Source organism: Alligator sinensis, unplaced genomic scaffold (genome assembly GCF_000455745.1).
Source record: "Alligator sinensis unplaced genomic scaffold, ASM45574v1 scaffold156_1, whole genome shotgun sequence".
NCBI classification, from domain to species: domain Eukaryota; kingdom Metazoa; phylum Chordata; order Crocodylia; family Alligatoridae; genus Alligator; species Alligator sinensis.
The window spans coordinates 3793300-3798989 of record NW_005841844.1 but is presented as its reverse complement, the minus strand read 5'-3'; positions in this window follow the sequence as shown (position 1 = coordinate 3798989).

Here is a 5690-nt window from a genome sequence, read left to right as displayed (position 1 = left end):
TCCCCTAGCATACCCTTAGATTCCTGGGGGATCTGAATCAGAGCCTAGGTTTTAGTCCTCATCTGTCAAGCTCTTCCATGAAACTGTCCCAAGTTACCCAAGTGACTGACTCACTCCACGTGATCCCAACCTCTCTCAGGTCACAACCTGTCAACCACGAGAGTAGACATATGCAAGCAAGAAGCAGAACTCTATATACACAAATTCAAAAATAGTAATGATTGACAGAAACCAGCTACTACAGCTCTTTGCCTAGATCTTCTCTTGTTACAAGCACATCCCAAATGACTCTACTTGGCATACATGAGTTGTTGTTTAAGGGAAGTTCACCTTTACAAGTTGCTCTCACCATGACCCAAATCATTTTCCTTTCATCACAGCATTTACTCCTAGTGCTGGAAATGCTATGATCCTTGCTTACCAAAGAGGATAGAGTGACATGAAAAGAAAGCCCTGTAGATTCTTTCAGCACAGGAAGGTTTTGTAATGTTTCCTGTAAGCTTGTCTGCACGCTTTGCTACAAAGTTCAGGGCAGGAAAGACAAACAGGTTGTACCAGATGCATCCTTAATTTAGTCCAAGAAAGAACTGACACATGCTTTTGAATTCAGGTAGTGTTTATTCATGAAACAGAGCAATTGCTTCCAAAGCCAATTTAGCTGTACCTACCTACATTTATTGTACTGGGGAATATCATTATCCTTATAGAATGTATTGGCCCGATATGCTGACTTGATATGAATTTATAGTGAAAACCAGATAAAGAATGGATCTTTAAATGTCTATCTAGGGTGTGCAAAAATTAAACAAAACCACTACCATAATACAGTTCAGTTTCATTTTGGTTCTCAGTTGAACCCCAACCAACGTACATGTGAATTCTGTTTGAATAATTAGGAAGTGTATTCTTCTGAACAAAATGTTATCTAGAGAGTCAGGGTAGGGTTAGGTATAAGCTGACCAGTTGGTCTTGCTAACCAGATAACACTTTTCTCAAACATTACAACTAACCAGCTTATACCTAACCCTAGCCTGACACTGCTGCTTTCACTAGATAACATTTATATTGACCATAACATTTATACTGACCAAGTTATATATATATAAAATATAAAATATATTTTATTTTATTTTTTTTAAACCAATCCCAGCTGTCCAGACCCGTATTGTTGTTTTGGGACACTAAATCAGTGATCCTCTACCAGGGTGTCTCAGCATACTGGGGTGCTGTGAGACCATTTTAGGGGTGCAGCACAATTATTAGGTGCACAAACACCTACCTGATTCAGAGGATAAAGCCAGAGATTTCCAATAGGCATTCATAACATTCTTACATGTTGAGGTCTTTCTGAGTTCCTTGCAACAGAAGAATTGCTCTATTTTTCCATAGACAATAAGTGTGAAAGCCAAGACCTGGCATTTTCCAAGGAGTACCTTGAGTATAAAAAGACTAAAAACACCTACCATGGGTAGGTAAGTGATCAGGGGACAGGGGCAGCAGAGAACAAGAACACGGGGGAGGAGGCAGAGACTATAGGGGGCAAGTGCTGTGGCTCCGATTCCCAGCCCAGGTTCAGGGTTGGAGTTGGAGCTGCAGCCACTCTCTCACCTGCCTCCCCCCCGCCCACCTTTCTACTCAAATCTAAAACAAGGAGCTTTCCCGCACCTATATTGAATGGGTGGGGAGAGGAGGGGGACACACAAACTTGCCTCAGATTTGAGTAAATACTGTAATTTGGAGAGTAGCTGCTTTCTCCTGCTATCACTCATGCCAGTGCAGCTGAGTTTTGGGTCCTATACCATGCTAGCATCCACATCTGTTTTAATTTATTAACAAATCCAACTTATCAAATAACAAATTTAACATGTTAAAATAAATCCAATAACCTAAAATATACACAGACGGAGATTTATTTTCCATCAACAGTGTTCCCTTAATCCAAGTCTCTGTCCACAGAGGAGTCTTGTTTTTTTTCTTCTCTACCTATTGTTTCTGAGAGTTCTTCTGTTTTGGTGGATGTTAAGCTTTTATATTTCTTCATCTCTATATGTAACCTGCTTAATAATTCACCACCTCTTTCTCCTCATAACTCTGTATATGCAAATACAAAGCTCAATATATCTTCCATTAATATCTACTTTTAGATTTTAACTGTTTGTTTTGTTTTTTTAGAACTGTTTTTTTTAGATATCAGATTTACCCAAAGAACCTTGTCAGCTAATAGAGCTTGCACTTTCCTTCAATATTCAAAAGTTTCTCAAACTTTCTAGTTTGCAGGCAGGATAAGGTTCTTTTCCAGCACATTCCAAGAATTTCCATCACATTTCTAAGTAAGCATCTTTTTTTCTTCTCCTTTGTAGAAAAGGGACAATTTTCCATTATTAAAAACTTTGCAAACATTTTGAACCAAGTCAGTGGTTTAGAAGTGAAACTCCTCTTGCAAGCCTTTTGCAATTGTAATTCTTGTAGCCGCTAGAAGATAAGTGATCAATTCCTTATGACTCTTATGCTGCTCATCTCTGGTTTTTATTGTTACTCAGCATATTTAAAAGCTAAGGCATTCAAGACTTGTTAGCATAAGGACTGAGCAAGCAGTTCTCATTCCATACCTATGTATTACTTTTGCAAGACTGGTTTGCTCCATTCATGCAACCTGTACCACTACACTAGCTCTCTATGTAAAGGCTCACAATCATGCTGCAAATGAAGCCAATTTCAGCTACAAAGTTTTAGACCTTAATTCTGTATGAAACCCCACATATTTGAATATAAGGATACACCCACAGTAGGATTCGCAAGGAAAAGTCCACCCCAATGCTACCACTAACTGATTGAGTTTAGTGAGGTGGACCCAGCATTGATCATCATGGTGCCAAGGAACCTTGTATTCTCTGTCACTTGAAATCTTTAGATCAGGACTCGGTGAGTTTACAGTAACAGATATCTGTTCATCAGAAAATAGTTGAGAATTCAATTGAAATAGGTAACTAGAAATATAAAAGTCAGTGACACTACTGCAAATCTTTAACAGAAATTTAGTTATTCATAGAAGCTTTCATGTCCAAACAATATGCATGTAGGGCTGCTATATATGTAGAAAGCCAGGATGTCAAGCTGCTGCTTAGCAGATAAACTGGTGCAGAACACATTTGAGAAGGAAAGGAGGAACAGGGGGACTAAAAATATCAGGGCAAAACCTGCTCTCTGAAGAAAAGCAACCAATTTTTTTTTTGTATGCACACTCAGAAGATGGGACCTTGTTCAAAGTCCAGTATCCTGTAGTTCTAAGTAAGCTGCCCATTATCTTTTTCCCCCTGCAACAATTGTGTTTCTGGACATGTAGAAACATCTAGAGCACTAGAAAAAGCTCTGAAGCTCTGCATAGACAGGTCTCAGCAATTTAGATACTATATCAAGTCAATATTTAAGAGACTATGGATAAATGTACTTTTCCTTTTTGCAGAGGACATGAAGTCACTGTTCTAATGCAGCACATTAAGAAATAGGGAAAAGTAAAGGGAAGAACAGTTCTAGAGTTAATTTACCTATTTACTTGAATAGAAGACAACCCTGATTTATAAGATGACCCCCCTATACATAGATTCTATATATAGAAAAATGATAGACTTGTTATATTTTCCAGGTATAGAATCTAATTATTGGAGGTATGCCTTGAATTTGTCTTCCTCCCACTGCAACTGTGGGGAAAATAAGTCTGGGTAGTCAGGTAGCCCTTTGCTCTCTGCTTCCCCCCAATTTTTCCCCCTATCAGCCCCTTCCCCCTTTGCTTTACTGTCAAACCCTACTGTCCCTGAGCACATGGAAGGGAGAAGCAAATGTGAAAACAATAACCTTGAAATTAAACATGGCTGTAGCAATTTACATATAGTATCCATGCACCTAGTTTATCCAGAATTGATGCATATTACCTTTTTTGATACTGTAACTTTTAGCACAGGCACTGCATAAAGCACTTTGGCACCTACTTATATGCACTACAAACTATGCATGATATTAATCTAGAGCCAAAGACTCATGATTTACCATAGTTCATTGGTCTGAGCCACACCAGTCAACAGCATTTCAAACCAAGATGAATCCCACAGCTCAGTACTACTCAGTATGCACATGTGCTTCAAATACACCCAAGAAGGGACCCATGTGCTAATTAGCCCCCAGTCATGACTGGAACTGGATGTTCTTGTCAAGTCCAGGGATGCTCCAAAAATGTATATGCAGATGAGGCACAGGGCCAACGCGTTCAGCTTCACCTCATGGAGGGTAAGGCCACACTGTGTGCCAGGCTGAGAACGGGAGCAACCAAGAGAATCTGGGTAAACTATATGCAATGTTGTGGCTCACTATGAGTTGAAAGAGTCAGAAGTGAGGGGGACTGTACTTAATGGGCATTACCATACATCTTATTCAGAATCTATTCTTGTGGTAGGTTCTCATCATGTGTTTCAGTATTGGCTGCTTTTAAATCAACTTCATAGTTGGTTTCCACTGCTAAACACATGCTGCTTTTGGCAGCAGCTTAATGATGGACAATGTATTTAGGGGGATTGCCTTGTATGCGATAAGAGAAAGGGCTCCCCCCAACCCCCACCCTGTGCCAATGTGTGGGGGGGGGGGGAATCCTCTTATATTTGAGTAAATACAGTAATATAAGAGACTACTCATACCTTGAAGTTAGAATGTATTTAAGCTCGTTCTTAATCACTTCTGGATGTTCCTCAGCTTTGCCTGCATGATGACCAGTATTCCCATTGTAACTCCCACAGTAGAGCTGCATCATGTTCAGCATAGGACAGAACTCCTAATTTCTGATAAAAAAAAGTATGAGTGAAAAAGGGAGTGCCAATTTTGTATGTTAGCACCCGGCAAAGATGCATCTCAATAATTTTAATATCAAATTCCACTGACAACTAGACAGAAATAGTATCTGAACGTTAATATTTCTCCAGTACTGCCTGCAGAGAAAAGTCAAAGGACACCATGGTCAGAACTAGAAGCAGCCTGTTAGAGTGGATCTGTGCCTCCCAAAGTCTCACATTGTAGACCAGTGGTTCTCAATTGGGGTGCTGCAGCACCCTGGGGTGCCATGATGCAGGTGCCACTGCTATAGCATTAGCCAAATAAAAGTGTCCTGCATGCAGGGATGGAGCATGCACATACTTCAGCTGCATGAGAGCTTTCTGATAACCCTAACCCAGAATGAGAACTCTCTCAGGTTATGAGTCCTTCCCTGTCTGACCCCCTCGCTCCCCACAACATGCCTCATGAAGAGAGGCACATAGGACTGTTCTACCACATGCCTGTTTCCAGGAAGACCATGGAGGGATGGACTAGGGAGGGCTACAGCCCAAGGCTGCTCTCCTGTCTGCATTAGGGTTACCAGAGCACCCTAATGCAGGAGGTACATGCACCATATGCCACAGCCCTTCCTAGGCTGGTTATGCAGCAGTTTTACCTGGAGGCAGCAGTATCCGTTGAGAAGTACTGAGGTAATTGGAGGCATCATCAACAAAGCTTCTCAACCAGGGACATTGCCATATTAAAAAAAAAGTGGTGGAGGGGTGCCATGACTCAGAGAATTTAGGAACCACTCTTCTAGATGCATGCAATAGGAATTCCATGAACTCAATGAGACATGCATGACTAAGGGAGGTAGGGGGGAGGAGGGAGGG